The 21,490-nt window shown below is 40.7% G+C and overlaps 1 pseudogene; it reads right to left on the minus strand.

The window, feature by feature from the left end:
• The window catches only part of LOC149172281 (uncharacterized), a 36,631-nt pseudogene extending 15,965 nt beyond the window's left edge, over positions 1-20,666 (minus strand).
• Between the last annotated feature and the right edge of the window lie 824 nt (positions 20,667-21,490).

The following is a 21,490-nucleotide window of genomic DNA, read 5'->3' on the forward strand; positions in this document are numbered from 1 at the left end:
CTACACTTGTTGTTACCACTGTACCGCAGTCACAAGTTCAAATAGTTGTATCTCAACCTATACAAACTGGTCCTTCTACCTCACAACCACAAGTTTTGGGTTAAGAAGTTCAAGTTTCTCAAGTTGTTATACAACAACCACTTGTGTCTAGGATCCAACAACCTCAGGTTAGTATACCTCTATCCGGAGTGACTCAGGCTTACACTAGTATAGTTTATTCCAACTTTTCATCGCTGGGAAACAACAACCGTTAAATCAATAATAGTTGTATCAACAAGAATAATAGTTGCTTCAACAACTGTGGCAGCCTATATTCTAGAAATTCCAACCCCAATTTGGACCTACCCAACAGGCTCAACCTGGGTTTGGGCAATATCAAGCTTACCAAGGTCCTCGTCAACAAGGCTTTGCTGGTTATGGAAAACCACAAATTCAACTTGGTTATCAAAAATCACCTTATGCCTGATTTTTTCAACAACCATCTTATCAAGGTTACCAAATGCAGATTCCCTATATTGGTATGCAAAGACTTATTGCTTAGACAATTCCATCATATCCTGGGTATGCTCAACTTGACTTGAATCGACAGTTTCCATTTGTAGCAACTCTAGAATTACCAGATTTAAATCGGCTCACAAATGATCCAATCTTATATGCACCTTGGTGGTCGGTAATTCCGCATAAGTTACCTTCTGACATTCTGAAATTCAACGAAAATCCCGGAGAAGACCCATCAAATCATGTCATGACCTTTCATTTGTGGTGTTCATCTAACTCCTTAAATGATGACTCGGTTAGACTCTATCTTTTCCAAAGAACACTTACTAGTCCGACTGCGAAGTGGTACATTGAGTTACCACGAGCTTCTTCCAACAACTTTACAACTTTAGCCACCACACTTTTGACCCACTTCCAGTTACCTATCAGATACAATACTGGAATGGAACTCCTAACAAAATTTAAACAAACTATTTCTACTCATATATCAAATCATATTCATGAGTGGCAGCGTCGTCGTCGAATGGTTAAGACCTATGTTCCTGATCAGCTTTTGGCTGAGTGGTTCATAAAATCCTTGTTGCCATCAATCACCGAGGATGTGGCGAAAGGTGGAGTTGTCACATAAGAGCAAGTAATTGCTCATGCCCAATATTTGGATTTGATTTACACACAATCTGGCACGCTCTATGACAAGCTTCCCAATGCACCCCAATAAACTTTCACTGTTCCTCCTCCTCCACAATCGAGTAAGGACTCTCATGCCGGAAACAGTGTGATCGGTTCTTTGAGCATGCAAACGACAGGAAGACCATCTGGTCAAACTCTTGCCATTACCAATCAAACTATCAATGCATCATAAAACACTCTTTCTTTCGAAGTCAATGCCATGTCATCTAACAAAGGAAAAAATAAAAAGCAACCAGGTGGCAAGAAGAAGGGGAAAAACAAGAAGAAACAAGATAATTCCCCTCAAGAGAAATCATATGATTCCTCTAATTCGGCAAGGAAACCTCCTTATCCATGTCTAATCTTTTACAAGAGATTGTCCACACCGATCATAAGTCTCTAAACTTATAAAGACTTCTAACACATCTTTTGTGTTGATTGATCTGTTTCCAAACCCGGAGACACATTTTGTTGTGACAAACCATGCTTCCACATCCCAAGTACTTATGTTATCCATCACAAAGCCACAAAATGAAGTTTTGGTGTCAACGAGAAATAAAGATTATGGAAATCCACCATCATCATCGAATAATCAGGCCACTGATCAACCTAATCCTTCGACTTCGACTTCATTTGAAAATATTCCACCACCTATTGCGCTAGAATTGACAATAAAACCACCAAATGGAGTTGTTCATAAATTGACATTTAACCCTTGAGCTCGAGTAGCTCAGAATTATAACATAGTAGAAGATCTTGCTCAATCACCTTCTGCTATGTCGACACTCGAGGTGTTACAAAATTGTCCCTCCCAGAAGCAGGCTTTACTATCAGCAATTGGTGGAATAGACCCTACGGATTCCAATCTTGTGGTTTTTAACCATGCGGGATATACACCATAGTTACTAGCACAATTAGATTTCCTAATTCAAGTAAAGGCTCTCAATAAGAATGTTCATCGAACTATTATTGATGAGGGGGCATCTACTTGCATTATGTCTATCGGGTCTTAGAGTAATACGTGAACTAATAGACTCGATCTGACTCGACCTGTACTCGACTTGTTGGGAGAGAGCATCCGAAAGGCAGGCCTACTCCATCACGCTTGTTGGAGTGCCTATTCTTCCCCTTTCCTCTCTTCAAGTAGTTGGAAGGATGAGCTACTGGAAAACACTTGGTTCACTACCGTTGTCACGATCACCAACCACGTTAAAAGATTTTGATGGATGAACATATACTCCTTGTGGGATTTTGAGTAACTTGCAAATCGAACTAGGGGGAAAAACAATTACTGTTGAGGTTGAGGTAGTTGACGAACCCATTGACTACAACATTTTACTGGGAAGGCCATGGGTATATGATATGGCTGCTGTGGTTTCCATGTATTTACGTAGAATTTCTTTCCCTCATAAGGGTGGAATTAGAGTTATCGATCAACTTGCCTTTTTTGCATCTAATTCACAGGCTACGGGAAGCATTCCGTTGGTACATGGATCCCCATTATCACTTCAAAGTGTTGGTGTAGGTCTCTTTAAAGATTCTTCCCTAATGGGTATTGTTAGTGCCTAAATCTACCTCAGGCTGAGAAAGGTAGGATCCAGGGCCAACATCAAACCACGCTTAACTTGGTAGCTAGCCCTACCAGGTCGGGAGAGGGCTCTCTCCGGGTCAATCTCAGCAAAATATGATCACTAAAGGCTTGAGATGACTGATATAACTACTGATATTAGGCTAGGTATGTGTGCAAAAGAGTTTGATTGAATAAAATGATGTTTTTGCTGGCTCAAATGGAAAAGTAGATTTTGGGTGCGGGGAATGAGGCTCAGCTTTGTAGAGATCTCAATGGGGCAAGGTAGGCAACTGATTTTGGCACTTCAAATCGAATGAGGTGGAGGGATTAGACAGGTGAGGAGTTGAAGAGGGCAAGAGAAACCATGGATCCTCTCCAAACAACTGAAAACATCAAGAAACTAAAGCAAACCTCAAGTAGAGCACTGCAATTTCAATGGATTCTACTTACACTCTTGTTTGTTTTAGTTAAGAAGAAACAAGATAGATAATGGCATACATAACACATAAGTAAATTCAAAATTATAGAGAAAATCACTGTACCAAAACAAATGCCACAGGGATCCCAAAGAGTGCTGCAAACCCTGGTCTCAATTCCTTAGCCAAAATGCTGATATGAGTGTACAATGAAGCTCCTTGCTTTCTCAAGAGTCCAACCATGCTAATGACTGAAAAACCACATAATATAGACAAACCATAGCTCATCCTAGCCTCTAGGGGTCGAGCTCACATGTTTAGGAGTTGTTCCAACTAATTCTAAACTGAGAACTAGAAATTAGGTAGTGGAACAGCATGCCTCTAGAAACAAGGGAACTGATTCATTCAGTTTCAAACAACTTTTTAACAGATGAATCTACCTCCATAAGTGAAAATTTGACATATTTACATCATGATCCATCAATGTACATTAAATTACATCACAAATTTGACATTAAGAAGGTGAAAAAGTCAAACTGGCAAAAGCTAGGTGAAAAACAGAGTATACTTGGTCAAACTGGCAAAATTTTCCCTATGCGCCACGCCTGATTTCTCTATGCATAGCGCCTGTTTGGAGCCACTTTTGAAGGCCTTCCCGGTGTCCAAATTCACTCCAAGTGTGCTTGTTGGAAAGGTCTACCTGTCTACTTTCCAACCCAAGTAGAATTTTTCAATTTTGCCTCCATTTTCCCCTCCAAAATTCAATTCTCCCAACACTTCTTCCTGTGTGTCAAAATAGGGGTAGTAAGGTCATTTTTTGAGTGTTTTTGACCTTTTTGAGGGCTCAAAACTTGTCCAAATTTCTTGGCCATTGGTAGGAAAGAATATTTTTCCATGCCAAATCCAAAAATGCTGATTTTTTGTCATATGGAGGCTCCGATCAAAAGCGAGCGCCAAGTGGCACGGCGCATAGAGCAGAAATTCCTATTTTTTGAGCAAAAATTCCAAAAAAGAAAAAAGTGCCCCAATTTTTTTGGGATTTGGGCTGAGTATTCTCCATCAATAATTGCGTTGGGCCAAGGAAGCCTCAGCCAATATCTGAAGTCTATCATGCTCCTTGCGCCTCTTTGATGCCCTTTTCAATTTTTCCTTTAGGCTCTTGATTCTCGCCTTGCAAACTTTGTTTCTCGCCATGTAATGATATGCCATATGTCTCAAAAATGTATTCTCCTTGTTGGCCTTCTCTAGCATCCTTTCCCAAGTGCAAGTTTGTCCTCTCAAGCCAAGATTCCTAGTCATGTTCAATCTCTTGCTCATACCCATGATCACTGTGTCGTTCCATTGTTTTCCTTTGGTTTTGAAAAATGTGGTTGTATATGGATGGTTTTGTGGATAACAGTGTGAAAATATGGTGGAGGAATGAAATGGGTAGTGTGTATGGAAGAGAGTGTAAAAATGTATGTGTGAACAGAGTTTAGGGATGGGAGTAAGAGTTTTAGGGATGTGAGTAGGGTTTAGGGATATGGATAGGGTTTGGGGATAGGGGTGAATGAATTTAGGGATATGGGGGATAGTGAAATGGGTTAACGAAAATAGAAAAGAAGTGAGGGAATAAAAAGCGAGGGAGTGATGGCAACAAAAACAAATTTACAAACCCTAAGCAATCATGTTTTGAACAAAAATTGTAAGGAGGTAGGGTTTTGAAATTTTTTCACTAAATCATCATAAACATCTTAAGACACACTTTCATTGGCATTTGGAGAGTTTTTGACTTACTTTGGACCGAAGGAAACCAAGAAAATTGAGAATATGGATGAATTTGTGGTGAAAATGACTTGCAGCTCTATGCGCCGCGCCACAAACCCAACGCGCCGCGCCCCAAACCCAATGCGTCGCGCCAGCAAACCCAATGCATAACTCTTTTTTCAGGAGACTTTTGGAGGTCTTCCAAGTGTCCAAATTGGGCATGGGATAGCTTGTTCGAAATATTATTGAGTCTACTTTCCAACCCAACTGGAAGTTTTCAATTTTGAGTTCATTTTCCCTGTCAAAAATCAAATCTCCCAAGACTGGTCAAAATGTGCCAAATGAGGCTGCCTCAAGGCAGAGTGCTATTGCAGTCAACGTTTGAAGGTCTTCCTCAACTCCAAATTGAGCTCATGATAGCTCATTGGAAAGATATTTGTGTCTAGTTATTGTTTGACTCATCATGTAAATCATTTGGCAAACCAAGCTAGAAGAAATCCTGATTTTCCCAAGGTCACTTCAGAGGTGCATCAATTCTCCCGAGGCAACTGTATTTTTGACATTTCTCTAAAACCATGACACCTGTGTAAAAAGTGAAGGATATTTTTCTTCCTTGGCCTATTTTAGACAAAAACCTCTCTCAGTTTTCCCAAATTCATCTTTTATTGCTCAGAAACATCATTGGAGTAAAACCTATCCCGATGTGTGGAACAGGGGATTTGTCGAAATGAAGCGAAATGAAGGGGATAAGGGGCTTCTAAATTCTTGAGAAAATTTTGGGAAGTAGGGAGGAATGTTAAGATATAGTGGAAAGTTTAATTTCAAAGATTGAGTGACGGGAAGGGGTCCAAAATGGAAAAACACAGGTCTAGCCTAGAAAATTGCCAAGTTTAGCAAGAAACTAGGGTTTGTGCGAAAATGAGGAATTTGAGGGATATCAGTGATGGGAAGTGTTTAATAAGATACATTAAGGATAGGGGAAGGTGTATGAACATTAGGATACAAGTTTTGTTGATGATTTGACCATCCAAGAGAAATTGCCTTCAAAACCCTAGGAGAGGAAAATGAACCTTACTTAGGCACAACTAAAGCATGAACAAGGTGTAAAATGACCCATTGGAACCTAACATGATGATGAAAACCCTCTGAATGATGGTACACTCAGCTGAATGGTGACATGGACCGACATTTGGACAATTTTGAAAGGAGTAAAAGCAAACCCTAGACCTAATACCTAGTGACCAAATTTTACTTGAAGACTCACTGAAATGACAAAATTTGACCTTGAAATATTAAAATCACTTTGTAAGAGCATGTTTGATCACTAGGGGAAGGCTACAAAGACTGACACTAACATCTACCTTTTACGCTACCATCACCATCTGATTTGGCGGAAGTGGCAAGAGTTGAGACTTGCAACATGGTTTCCTCCACTTCATTTGATTTAAGGAGGATTACCAACAATTATGAAGTTGATAGTAATACTGAGGTTATGCCACTAAGCCCCATTGAGCTAGCATAGCAATAATTTTTTCTGCCTTGTACGACAAACCCAAATCCACTTTCACCAATTGTATGGGTAGACCATTCCTTCGAATATGGTACTTCTTCGGATCCTTTTTCACGTACATTTTCTATGGATGAAGGAATAGTCCAATCAATGATGATAGGAGAAGAACCTTGGGAAGATTATCATCATTGTTTCCATCTTCCAGATGACATCAAAGATTATTCAAATGAGCTAAACCACCCTTTAGTTGTTGATTTCCTTTCGAATTTAGTTTTCATAGACACAGTAGATTCCAAGCGAAACCTGTCAAATATTGAAGAAACGATTTCTATTAATATTTGTACCAAGCCTAATATGGTAGAAAACATTCATGTCAGAAAATATTGTTCTCCATCAGAACTTGATAGTTACAGTACTCTCTTTCATGAATTTCGAGATATATTTGCATGGTCATATGAGGATATTCCAGTCATTGACTCTAGTATTGTTGAACACGAAATCAAAATGTACCCTGATTTTAAACCAGTACAACAACGGCTTTGACCTATTCATCCAAAGAAAGCTTGCCATTAAAGCAAAAGTTTAAAAGATTTTGCGTGCTGGCTTCATTTACCCTGTACCTCTTACTGACTGGGTTTCTGAAATTGTTCCTGTCATGAAGAAACAAGGGACAATTTGAGTGTGCGTCGATTATAGGGATGTAAATCAGGAATGTCCAAAGGAAAACTATCCTACTTCTTTTATCGACTAGATTATTGATGAATATGCCGGATGTGAAATATTCTCATTTATGGATGGTTTTTCCGGCTACAATCAAATCAATATTTTCCCACAGGACCAATCTAAAACTGCTTTTATTTGTCCATGGGGCACATTCGCATATAGGAAACTCCCATTCAGTTTGAAGAATGCAGGGGCTACATTTCAGAGGGAAATGAACTATGCCTTCCATGACATCAAGCACATTGTTCAACCTTACCTTGACGATTTACCTGCTCATTCATGAAAGCGGACTGATCACCCGCAACATTTGAGAGCAATATTTTTACAGTGCCGATACTACAAGATACAACTCAATCTACACAAATGTGTGTTTTGTGTTGGTTCTAGTCGACTGCTTGTATTTCTAGTGTCTAAAGATGGAATTCAACTCGATCCATTAAAGGTTCAAGCAATTATTGACTTGCCTCCTTCAAATATTTTACAGTTATAGAGACTCCAAGGGAAGGCTAACTTTATGAGGAGGTTCATTCCCAATTACACTGAGATGGCTAAAGGTTTTACACGTCTTTTGAAAAAGGGGATACCCTTCCATTGGGATCAGGTTGCGCAAGCTTCCTTTGACACTTTTAAAGATACCTTGATTAGAGCGTCATTAATGTATTCTTCGAATTATCAAAACGACTATTACCTATATCTCGCCGCTGCAGCTACAACCATTGGCATGGTTTTAGTCCAAGAGAAAAATGGGATTGAACATATGATTTATTATTTGAGTCACAATCTCAATGATACAAAAAGTAAGTGCTCTTATGTCAAGAAACTAGCTTTGGCAGCTGTGCATGCTGTTCAAAGATTTCACCATTATATCCTACTCTGGAAGACCACTGTCATTTCGGATTGCAACCCTATTACATACATTTTTTCATGTTAATTGCTTGGGGAAAAATACTCAAAATGGATAGTCATTTTGCAGGAGTTTGATATGGAATTCATCAAGTCCAAATCAAAGAAATCTCTCGTTTTTGTCGAGCTACTTTGTGACCTTCCCTCGACCTCCATTGATTCAACATCTGAACCATCGATTTTGGATGAGTCTCTATTTCTCATATTTCCATCTGACCCATGGTATGGAGATATATTAATCTATCTCCAAAAACAAACTTTTTGGCCTGATACCTCTTTCTCACAACAACGATGTATTCGATACCAAGCCAAAGATTATATGATCATGGGCGACACTGTTTACCATCGTGGTATAAATACGATTTTATGGAGGTGCCTCGCACATGAGGAAGCCGAGAAAGCATTGAATGATTGTGATTTAGGTGCTTGTGGTGGAAACTTATCTAGATATGCTACCACATAGAGAATTCTCTGTGCCGATTACTTTTGGCCAACTATTTTCAAAAATTGTATTACTGCTGTTAGAAGCTGTCACGCATGCTAAATTTATGACCAAAAAACTAGATTACCACCTGCACCATTGCATCCAGTCGTTGCTGTTGGACCATTCACCAAATGGGGCATTGACTTCATGACATGTAACCCCACCTCGGCCGAGGGGCATGGGTATATTATAGTCGCTGTTGACTATTTTACCAAATGGGCTGAGGTGATGCCAACATTAAACAACAGTGGTGAAACAGTTGCTCTTTTATTTTTTAACCATGTGGTTGCTCGGTTTGGTGTACCACAAGCCATAGTTATAGATCATGGGTCGCATTTTCGCAATCACATGATGGCTGAGTTGACTGCTAAGTTAGGACTGTCACATGATAGTTCTACCCCTTATTACCCACAAGCGAATGGACAAGTTGAGGCCATCAACAAAGTCCTGAAGCAAATGTTGCAAAGAATGATAGGGGTTCATAAATGAAACTGGAATTTAATCATGTACTCTGCCTTGTGGGAATATCAAACCTCAGTGAGAAACACAACTGGATTCACACCCTTTCAGTTGGTGTATGGTTTAGAAGCAATCTTACCGATACAATGCGAAATTTCATCTCTCAAACTCGTGATTGACCTGTTACCTGACACTTCTGAAGAAGAAGCGCGTTTCTTGGAATTAATCCATCTGGATGAAACTCGTCATGATGCTGCATTGGCTAACGAAGCACATAAGAAATGAATCAAGGCGCAATATGATAGAAATGTCAAGCCTTGCATCTTCTCAGAAGGAGACCTGGTCTTTCTTTACGATCAGGAAGCTGATAAACTTGGAGCAGGGAAATTTGAACCAATGTGGATGGGTCCTTATATTGTCAAGTGTGTTTTGGCAAAAGGTACCTACGAGTTAGTAGATTATGATGGGATTCCATTATCACAGCCCTGAAACAGGCTGTACCTCAAACATTACTATGCTTTATTAAGTGTAGTAAAAATCATTGTACATATGCTTTCATTGCATGTGTGTGTGTCAGTGTGTGTCTTTTAGAGTTTTTTATCTGGTTAGTAATCCACTTTGCATTTTTTGCAGATGTTAGAATCTTCGAAACCATTTGTTGGTTACGCCGATGGTGCTAGTCATAGTATGCAAAACCTATCTTCTGCAACATGGGCTATTTTCGCTCCAAGTGGCGAGTTAGTGAGTTTTCAAGGGATTTGTATCAATTAATCGATGAACAACATCGCTGAGTATAACGCATTGATTGAACTTCTCTCTGATGCCATTTCACTTGGAATTCACCGAATCACCATTAGGCTGGACTCACAACTCGTTGTACTACAACTAACAAACATTTATACTGTCCGAAATCCAACAATTTTTCGTATGTTCCTTAGAGTTTGTATTTTGGAAAGGAATTTTGAATACATTCAATATCAACATATTTCTAGAAACTTTAACACATTAACTGATTCTCTAGCAAATTATGTGTTAAATAGACATTTGCGACATATGTAAAAGTAATATTTTCAATTCACATCATCAGTTGAATAGGATTGCACATAACCATAGAAAACTTTGGAATTATCTGTTAAACAGACATTTGCGACATATGTAAAAGTAATATTTTCAATTCACATCATCAGTTGAATAGGATTGCACATAACCATAGAAAACTCTGAAAGTAAAATAGATAGGTGTTTTAAAAGTTTTTACAAAATTTGTGTCCAAGACACGTTTGGTCATCTGACCCAAAAAACTCAAAATGCATGCAAAACATCCTAAGTAGATCTAGTGGTGCTCATGATAACATGTCATAGCCTGTGCTATCATGCGCAAAAGCCTTGCCCAGCTGCTAGGAACACCAATAATATGGCGTTGTAACCTCATAGGTAACTCCTTGATCTGGACATCTAGAATACCAAGGGTTAATCCCTCTATGTGATCCTGCAACTCTACCAAGGTTTCGGCCAAATCCAAGTCCTGGAGAACTGCTCTCCTAGTGTTTCTCTATGCTGGCCCACTTACACCCTGTTGGTGCCCCACAAGTCGAACAGTACCCACATCTGCATGCATGAGAATGATTTTAGTTTAGTCTTGGAAAAATTAAAAGCACAAAAACATGTAGAAACTTGAAAAATAAAAAAACACTTTGGTCAAACAATTTACCTATAGCACCCCATTGTGCTCCAACTGGTAGAATCAAATCTGGATCTCCACAGAAATCCATCCTTGAGTATGGATGCTCCTCGATGATGAGATGTTGTTGATTGAGCCAACTGAAGAATGCAGTGGAAAAAATGATTGTTGACTGACCCGCATGTCGAGCCATCAATTCAACCCACCTCTACATACGTGGATCTCTAGGACCAGCTACACCCAGTGATACATGTTTTGGTTGCATCAATGGGATTCTCTCTAAGGTAAAAATGATTAAGATCGAACCATAGAAAAATTTCTTCTTCTTACCACTTTTTACCTTGGTCAGTTGTTCTTTTAGTGAAGAAAGCACAACCTCGCACCAGTTGAATACCTTTGGCTCTAGACACTCAAGTGCATATAGCATATATGATTTGTTCACTTGATGTAGTGTCACACTGCCAACCAATTTTGTGATTGTGAAGAGGATCGTTCTCAAAGGCAAATCACCTACATCCCAGATATTTATTTTCCCATGCTTGCTAGGCTATGTACCTGGTCGAAAAAACTGTTGAATGTAATCCCTCACCGATTCACCTCCACGGGAAAATCCAGAAAGTGAGATGGGGGCACCTTTCCTCGACAGTCTAGTAAGAAAGTAAATATCATCAATGGTAATAGGGACCATCTTATCCCTTATGTGAAATGTCTGATCTGTCGGATCCCATGCATGAACAAGGAATTGCAATAGTTCTATTTGTTGCCTCATTCTAGACAACTTGAAGTATTTGAGTAACCCACAGTTCTTGAGGGCCTCAACTGTACCTAGATTGTTTAGGGCAACCATGTCTTGTTCTTCATGCTCTCTTTCTCACCATGTAATTGACATTCTAATCCGATGAAAGCCTGAAACACAATCATAAGCTTAGTTAGGATCCTTTCCATGCAAAAAATAGGTCAAATTTTGGAGCAAACAACTAAAACAAATTTGGGAAACTAACCCAGTGTAGCCTAGGCATAGAGATAGTGCACTGTAGAGCAGGAAAACTTCTATCTGGGTGCTCTTTAGTGCAGTTTTTGATGTGAAAGCCTGTGCTGATCCCAGGGCAAGAAAATGAAACCCCAGAGGCCCCAAAAAACCCTAAAACTTGCATGAAATGACAAAAGAATGACCTGAAAAGAAAGAGGAGGGGTAGATCTCCTACTTGGTCTGGACGGCACGAGAAATGGTCCACAGAATCTCTCACAATCAGCTGATGAAGTTCGAGGTAAAAAACTAGTCCAGAGCGCAACACTAAATGGTAAGATCCAAATAGTAAAAATGTCATGGTAAAAACTTGTTTTATGTTTATTTCATGTTCATTAATCGAGTAAACATTAGTATTTTCCTATTTTTTCCTATGAAACAGGTATTTTTAATCCATTTGGTGATGTTTTGAGCAAGTTTTACAGCTGACTTACAGAATTTGACATGCTCGATTGTAAATTGTACCTTTGACCATAAAGCATACTTTTATATTTTTTTCGAGCTCTGTTAAAAACAAAAAAGGAGGCCCCTTGGAGTCCTCTTTAATCTCTTTTCAGACTCTCTAAACATGAAAATATTGCTGAGTGTTTGTCCTTTTCAGCTCGTTAACGGATTGGAAACAACATCTCTCTCATATTGTTTTATGCTTTTTCGGGCTTGAGAGATTAATTTATGAAAAAGAACTTGTGGAGTTTTCTTTTTGTCCCTTTTCAAACTCTTTAAACATGAAAAGGACCGAGTTATCTTTGTTGTTAAACTCGTTAAAACATCAAATAGCGACAAACTTGTCCATCTAGACAAGACTGAGTTTCACCTTCACTAGACTCATTAAAACATCACATAGCAATGGATTCACCCGAAGGGTGGAATTATACAACAAGCATATGTTATCCTCCTCAAGCTTGATAAAAATAAAGAGGTACTGGTCAGCAATGACTGGGGAAAATGGGAAAAAGGGGAAAACCACTTTATGGTAGTAGGTCACTGTTGAACATGACACTTTCACTCCATTACCGTGACTATTTGGGTTGGGTTATCAACTTGATGGTTATCATACCATTAGTCTATCATGCCATCCATCACTTTGTTTTGGGTCAATGTTACCAATTCATTTTAGTGTTGTCGACATGTTCAAGAGAAGTCATCCAGTCAAAATTCATCCTTTGCAATACCATAAACCTTCATTTTCACGACCGCCATCCCTGAACTTTGTGTCATCAGTCAAAATCCATCTCCAAAATCACTACACTCGTTTTGTGTCGTTGATGTGGGATACATCAAGACCCTCCTGCGACCAGTCGCTTCTTGTCGACATCAGCACATTATCGAAGAAGTTGACGTAGAAACACCCTTCCATTACCTTGAGGCTTGCATACATCAATGGCAGGTTTCTCACTTCCGGTGATAGGTTGAGATCAATGGCCTTCAACCGAAAGACTTTGTGTGGTGTTCAACATCAAATCATCCATTAACACTATGCATAATGTACTATAGTACCTTGAGGATCAATATCATTATCGGTGATTTCTCTCGCGTTTGTTACAACTTACAGCATTGGCTGGTAATTAGATGGTGTCTTCCCATGTTCGACTTCAGATCACATATTCACATGGTTAGACTCGTACTTGAGTGAATGATTGAACGAGATAGAAGACCCCAGATCTAGTTTCATTCATCTGGGCTGTGATTTCAGGAGTACTAAATCATATGTACAATGGCTTTACATTGATGGTCATTCCGATCATGGGTCTATATCTATAGATGATTGTTTATGTACATGTAATGAAAGTTTATAAGCTGAGCATGGGTATGCCTTCCCTCATCAATTCATGTAAAATACAAAATATCATGATATATGTATTGTAATTGATGCAGGTCACCTTCCACTTCGAAAACTCCTCATCACATCGTAAAGCATTTCATTTGACATTGACATTTTTCAACTTCATGCTTTAAGGGGCAGCTGTTACAGATCCATTTGGACACATCACTCCCATCATCTAGATCAGTGTTTTAGGGCTCATCAAACCCTAATTTTAGTTGCTACATGCCCTAAATAAGTCACCCTTTTGAATGCCTCCTTCCTAGATAATTTCATGACATGAAGACATCTTGAAATGACCTCTAGAGGGACCAGCACAGGTAGGCCCATGTAAGGGTGCGCTGCAGAGTAGTTGAGTCCATGCCAGGGTGCTCTGCAGAGCACTTATGCCTCCTTTCACCTGCATTGGGTGAGTTTGAGCGAAATTCACATAGGGTTTGGGGAATATTCTTATCTTTTGGAGTCATCTAGAAGGTTCCCTCACTTATCAGCTCCTATGAACTCGAAAATGGATGAGGAATGAGTTAAGATGCATCCTATCCTCTCATCCCTTCGTCCATGGAACTAATTCTAAGTATGGAAGGCCATTCAATACCACCATTTATGACAAAACCTCCTCCATCTTCCTATAAATTGACCACTCATCTAAGAGATCAGGGGTTGGACTATGTTGAATTGTAAGGAGATAATGTTGCTATGAGAATTGGCTTTGAAGAAAGTATTGTAATGCTACAAGTTTGTCATGATTTTGATGTGATGTGGATGGGATCCAAGCTAGAGGAATGACTTTGAATCAGACACAATGGTTGTAATTCCTTCTTCTATTCAATAAAGTATTTGAACCTTTCTCCCATATGTTTATATTGTTATATAATGCTTATATGTGTGAAATGTATCCGATCCCATTCACTTGTATTCAATAGATCTTTTTCTTTGATCGGTTCTTTGTCTTCTATTTGTGCTTACAGGTACTTCTCAAGTGTGTTAAGTACAAGAAGGAGCGACAGGATCGATACAAAGGAGACAAGAGGAAAACAGAACTACAAGTAGGTATTCTCATCTTCTTTTTCTTATCTATTGTTGATAGGAAAAGGCTAAAGTGCTTTAAACTGTTGTTCTATATATGGCTACTTATCTAGGGAATTAGTATTTATCCGTAGATACCAAATTCTCCAAAACAGTTCTGCTATGTTTACATTCATATATTTCAATGCTATGCCGATCCATTGAATAGAGTGATTGGATAATGCTACATAGATGTCGTAGATATTTGGCTTGTGTTGTTTGTTTGTGCAGGTTTTAATTATAGTGACTGAAGCTACAGTTGGAGCATACAAGCCAAGAGGAGAGAATAACTTGTGATGAATCACAAGTAAGCGTCTTTCCATTCTCCAATTTCTCTAAGGGGAACTTTATATTATTTTCTTTCTATTGTTCTAGACTAGGCCACTCTAAGGTCTAGGGAAGATAATTCTGTCCATAGTTGTAGATTCTGTATAACAAATTCGTGACTCTAATGGGGACCGATTCATTCCCTTAGTGGTTTCCTTGACTTTAGCCCTTGTTACACCTCTTGAACAAACCTCCAACACCTCACTTAGTTTGAATTGACCCTAGGTAGATCTTTCATTGAGTTGCATTTGATTTTTTGTGTTGGAAAGTCTGTTTTCCTTGATCATCACACCCCTTGGTCTAATAAAAAAGCATCGCAGAGCACCCTACACTTCCTTGAACCTACGTTGCAGAGAACCGGTAGCCTATATACACCTGCGCTAGCCCCTGTTTCATGCAAAAAATTACCTTTTTGTGATTTTCTCTCTAATTAGCTTTGTTCCAACTAGTTCTGCTTATGTCCCTGAGTGTGTCTTGGTATCTGAGAAGCCAATACAACACTTTGTTTTGTGTGAAATTGAGTGAATTTTCCTTTGGTCATTATTCATAGATTTGATTCAGTTTCTTAACAATTTTTTGAGTGTTTTTTTCTTTCATTTTTGCAAAAAAAACCCCCCTTAATCACTAAGGGGGGGCTAAATTATGTATGAGTGGTAATCACTTTTGAGTGTCATCACCTTTTTTATAATATTTTGTTTCATTCTCTCTTTCCTCTTATCAATTCAAGTTTTTATGCATAGATTGATTGTTGAATTTGAAAAGTAACTTTTACATTACAATTAAAGTCTATGTGGTTTCCTTTTGTCAGCAATCAAGTTGCATTCATATGTTTCTTTTCACTTGAAACATTAAAAGAAAAGAAAAGAAAAACAGTTATTTGCATTGCATATAGGATTTTAATTTTGATTGGAATAGTGAAGTTGAGGAGATCGATTGTTGCATCACTTGTTTGTTGCATTGTTGATTTATTTCTTATTCCCCTACTTAGTTAGGCCTTCCATTGTTTTTTTTTGTTTGTAAGGTTCAGCGAGGCTTTAAATTAATAAAATACAAATAGAATACATGATGCAGAGTGGGAGTCGATGGGACCTCCCTATGTCTACCTTTGAAAAGCTAGTAGGTCTAGTCTCTGATTTCATTCTCTCCTCTCTTTTTTTTTTGTGTGGATCTCTTACAACTTAGACAGATGTCAATGAAAGGATATTTGGAAGAATCCACGTAACCTGGCTTTCGCTAAGCTTGCTGGTCTGCCCTGTTTATGGTATAGCATTTCTCTCTGAGTTCCCCCTCCTTCAGGTCTTGCCAGAGGATATGATAGTCTTCACCGTTGGACTGAACGCCCGCATTGGCTATGGTGTCGGCCAACTTGTTTGCAGTTCTTCTGACTGCTTGAAAGGTGATGCCTTGAATGTTGGTGAGATGGACTTGCAGATCCTTCAGAATTGCCGAGAGCCTCCAGCTGGGTGTGATCTTGTCCACCTGCTTGCCATTTTGAAGTTTCCTCATCATCTTGATGATTATCTCCGAGTCTCCTTCCACTATCAGGGGTAGGAATTTGTATTGGTCAGCCAGGGTGATGCCTTTGATGAGAGCAATCAGTTCTGCAGCGTTATTGGTGTTATTTCCCAGATTGCCATGGTAGATGAGCTGGATGTTCCCCAGATGGTCCCTGATTGCTCCGCCGTACCCGGCTTTTCCCGGGTTTTGCTTTGACGCGCCATCGAAGTTTAGTTTGAACGCTGGAAATGGCGGTGTTCCCCATTTGTCCCGCTTCACCGCTTGCGTGGTCTGGTTCCTGCCTGTGTGATTAGTCCGGGCTTGGAGTTTGAGGAGTTGGATAATCCTATGGTCCTTTGGAGACAGGTTCCCCTCTTGCTACTTTATGTCTTTATGTCCATGGCGTGGATTGTTTCTGTTATTAACTGCCTTGATTTTTCCATTAACCTGTCCACTGTCATCGCAGAGTTTTTAAATATTCGAGCATTGCGCTCTTTCCATAGGATCCAGACCACAGCTCCCGGAATAAGGTTCCATGCTCTGTTGATCAGATTATTGTTGGACATGGTTATTCGCCAATTGCTCAAGGTAAGACCGATCGAGTCTCTATTTCTGTCGGTTTTCCTGAAGATAAAAGCCATATCATCCCACAGCGCGCAGGCTATGGGGCATGTATTGAGAATGTGGTTGAGCGTTTCATTTTCATTCTCGCAAAGGGCGCATCTGGAGGGTCCGATGAAGCCCCGTCGCTGTAGATTGTTCCATGTGAGCGCTTTGTTGTGCATGACGAGCCAGGAGAACAGAGTTATTTTGGGCCAATTGCCTCTGTTCCATAGGGCGTGCCATCTGGGGTCCGGTTGCCAGTCTGGTGAAGCAGCGCTAATTTTATATGCTTCCTTTAGATTGAAAGTTCCTTTTGAATTGTTTCCCCATCGCAGGATGTCTTCCCTGGTTGAGGTGAGGATTCTGCGCTGTTCTAGCTGTTGAAGGAGCTGTTCGATGTTTCCATTGTTGTTTTGGGTTGGCCATTGATCTTTGGCTAGCCATTTTTGCCAGGTTGTGGGCACTGTTTGAAGTTGCCAGTAATCTGCTACCTTTATTAGCCCTGCCCCTTGCATTTCATTTTTGAGTGTAGTCCAATCTGGGTGGTCCAGAGGATGGAGTTGCTGCCAGGCATCCTCCCAAAATAGGGTAGTGTTGCCTTGGTGCACTTCCCAGAAGCAATGCTGTTGAACTATGTGTCGATTTTCCCATACTTTGTTCCAGAGGGGAGAGCCTTGAGTGTTGCCTGTGAGTCTGATGAGATCTTTGTCCTGTATTTGATTTGTGTACTTTGCTTTCCACAATGTTCCCCAGAGGGAATTAGGATTCTCTACCCATCTCCACCATATTTTTGCTGCAATAGCCTTGCTAAGGATTTCAGGATCTCTTAGGCCCAGACCTCCTGCCAGCTTTGGTTTGCAAATGTCTGTCCATTTGAGGAGGGCCCATTTGCGCTTCTTTGAATCTCCGTTCCAGAGGAAGGACCGCTGGATGTTTCGAATGGATTTGTAGACTGATTTGGGTGCTGCGAGGGCTGAGAGCATATAGGCCGGCATTGTTTGAAGCACTGATTTCACCAGTACCATTCTGCTGGCCATGTTTAGGGCTCGATGAGTCCAGCTGCTTAGTCTGGATTTCATTTTGTTGAGGAGATCTTCCCAATTTGCAGCTTTGGGGGCGTATTCTGAGAGAGGTATGCCGAGGTATTTGGTTGGAAGGGAGTTCCTCTGAATCTTGAGAATATTGCTGAGATTTCTCTGCACAGGAAGAGAAGTGTTGAAGAAAAATAATTTGGATTTAGCTAGATTGATCTCCATACCTGAGGCTTCCGTGAAAGTATTTAGCACCTTGTTGAAGGTTCGAGCTTCCTTCACTGTGGGGGCTCCCATCAGCATTGTATCGTCGACAAATTGCTGATGCGTCACTGTAGGTCCCTGCTGCGCCGCTTTGATGCCTTTGAGCTGATTTGTTTGGACCGCTTGGGATAGGGATCTTCCTAGGCCCTCTGCCATGATGACAAAGAGAAAAGGTGACAAAGGATCCCCTTGTCGTATGCCTCTGGATGGTCTGAATGGTTGTAAGGGGCCTCCGTTCAACATTATTGAGAAGAAGGCTCCTGAGACCATTTCCATTACCCATTTTATCCAAATCTGACTAAAGCCGAAAGCCTTGAGGATTTCTCTGATATATGTCCAGCTGATTTTGTCAAAGGCCTTGGAGAGGTCAAGTTGAATGAGCATGGCCGGGATTTTTCGAGATTTTATAGAATGCAGCACCTCCTGGTTGAGAATGATGCTGTCAGTTATCTGTCTTCCTTCAACATATCCAGACTGCTCATGAGAAATGATTGAGGGAAGGATGGGTTTAAGTCTGGTGGCCATCAATTTTGAGAGGATTTTATAGATGACGTTGCAAAGTGCTATAGGTCTGAATTTGTCAGGAGAATCAGCATGATTAGATTTGGGGATGAGGGTGAGGAAGGTAGCATTGATAGCTGGCAGCACTCTCTTGGTTCTGTGGAAGTTCTTTATCAGATTGATAAGGTCAGCTTTGATAATGTGCCAGCAGGCTTTGAAGAATTCTATTGTAAAGCCATCTGGTCCAGGGGCTTTGTCAGAGGCCATGGTGAATACGACATCTTCGATCTCCTGCTCAGTGAATTCTCTTAAGAGGAGGGAGTTTTGCTCCTCTGTTACTAGGGGGGGAATAGCACTGGTGATTTTGTTGATAGCTTGGGTTCTATCTTGATTGGGCTCAGAGAGCAATGATTGAAAGTATAGATTTAGCTCTGATCCTATTTGCTCTCTGGTTGAGACTTTGGCACCATCATCCTTTTTGAGAGATAGAATGCGATTGATGGCTCTGTGCTGGATGGTTGATTTATGGAAGAAGCTTGTGTTTCGCTCCCCATGCTTTAGCCACTGCACCCGCGATTTTTGTTTCCATAGCAGCTCTTCTTGTCTTAACCTTTCTTCCCATTGCTTTTGGAGGTTTGATTCCTGAGCTAGTCTGTCCTCGTTAGGCCCATCCTTGATCATTGATTGCTGGAGGTCTGCCATTTTTTCCTCTAGCTCTTTTTTGGCTTGAAAAATGTTACCAAAAGTGTTCTTGTTCCAGCATTTGAGCTTTGTTTTAATGCTCTTGAGCTTTTGCTGAAATATGTACATGATGTTGTCGCTCTTAACAGAGGTTTGGGTCCACCAACTTTGTATATTTTGCATGAAGGTTGGGTGGTCTGTCCAGAATTTTTCGAACCTAAAAGGGCGGTTTTGGGGCTTTATCATATTGGTGAAGTGCAGCTGAACTGGCCAGTGATCTGAACCACCAATGGGCAGAATGTTGGCTTCCATGTCTAGATTCTGGAGCATGATGGATTCCGATATGAGGAACCTATCGAGCCTTGATGCGACCTGTCGATTTCCCCCCTGCTTATTATTCCATGTGTGTAGACCATTGACTGTGGGAACATCAATGAGTTTAGATGCTGCTATGAAAGTGGTGAAAGCTTCCGCATCTCTATCTAATCTTCTTAGACCCCCTTTCTTCTCTGCTAGGTTGGTGATCATGTTGAAATCTCCACCTAGGATCCAGTGGTTGGCCCCATGGTGATTTCTGATTTCGTTCAAGTCTTCCAGCATCTTGAGCTTCTCCTGAATTCGCTGAGGTCCATACACATTGGTGATGCATATCGTTTGTTGGGACTCTGGCATGTTGAAGATCACTGATAGCGAATGCTTTGTGGATAGTGCATTCTGCAGAAAGAACTTGCTTTTGTTCCAGAATATTAGGAGCCCTCCTGCTTGCCCAATGGCTTTTGTGCTTGTGCATTGGAAGCCTTTTGCAAATAGCTTCTTGAGCGTTTCTATGCCGTTGGCTGAGCATTTGGATTCTTGTAGTAAGACCAAGTCTGGAGATTGCGTGAAAAGACGGTTTTTAAGGATTCATCTTTTGGAGGGGCCATTCAGCCCTCTGATGTTCCATGTTGTTATCTTCATTGAGAAACCTTTGGTGTAGCTAGGACCAGAGCCCTCATCTTTCCTTCATTTATTAGGCGCCTGCCGAGTTCTTGTAATTGTTGCTTTGTCGATTTTCTTCCCCGTTTTCTTCCTGGACCTTTCGGCTTGTATTGGTCTAGGTCTAGGTTTTCTTGGATGCCTGTTTGGCTGCTTTCTCCCCATTGCTTTTTAGCTGCATTCTGATTCAGATATTCTAACTGCAAGTATGCCATCTCAATTTTCTCCAGGTGTTCCTGGGGGATGGCGTTCACCCCCTCTTTGGACCATTGCTCATTGACCTCCTGGAGATCCAGGTCACCCAGAATTTCTTCCAGAGGATTGGTGGGAGCGGTTGAGGGCCTCGGATTTGGCTGAGTTTCTGTGCCAGGAGGGGTATGCAGAGGAGCAAGGCTTGTATCGCTATGGTCTGAGTTGGGTTGCGGGACTTGAAGCTGCTCCTCGGAATGGGAATGGTCCGGGCTAGGGGTGGAGGTGGATGAAGGGTTGGATGGTTGCGGCTGCCCGGGTGGATCTTGAGCTAGGGGGGCTTGGGATTTCAGCGGGTTTTCGAAAGGATCATGGTTGATTAGAACTTCAAAGCTGTTTTGATGAGTGGGGAATGAATTGGTGGGGTTTTTCATAGGATTTTTCCCTTTCTGCTCTTCCTGGCGACAGGGATAAAATCAGGGGGTGGGTTGTCTGCTTTATCCGATTAGGGTTGAGAAGGGGGTTGATTTAGAGGGCATCCATGACTAAGATGTCCATGCTGTCGGCATTTCCTGCATCTAAAAGGGATATTCTCATAGTCGATGGACTGCTTCCACTGAATACCTTTGTGGATCAGAGCAATGTAACCTGGGAGAGGTCCTAAGACATCCATATAAACACATATTCTAGCATAGGCAGTGTATTTACCTTGAGATGTGAGATCTGAAGTTTTGATGAAGACACACAACTTGTTCCCTATGGCTTCCAGGATTCGCTCATTCCAATAGTCCACCGGCAAGGAGTATAGCCGGAGCCAGACTAGAACTTTTGTGAAGTCTTCTTACTCTGG

Source organism: Pinus tabuliformis, chromosome 4_2 (assembly GCF_031772625.1).
Source record: "Pinus tabuliformis cultivar Carrire ecotype Pingquan chromosome 4_2, CPIR1, whole genome shotgun sequence".
NCBI classification, from domain to species: Eukaryota; Viridiplantae; Streptophyta; class Pinopsida; order Pinales; family Pinaceae; genus Pinus; species Pinus tabuliformis.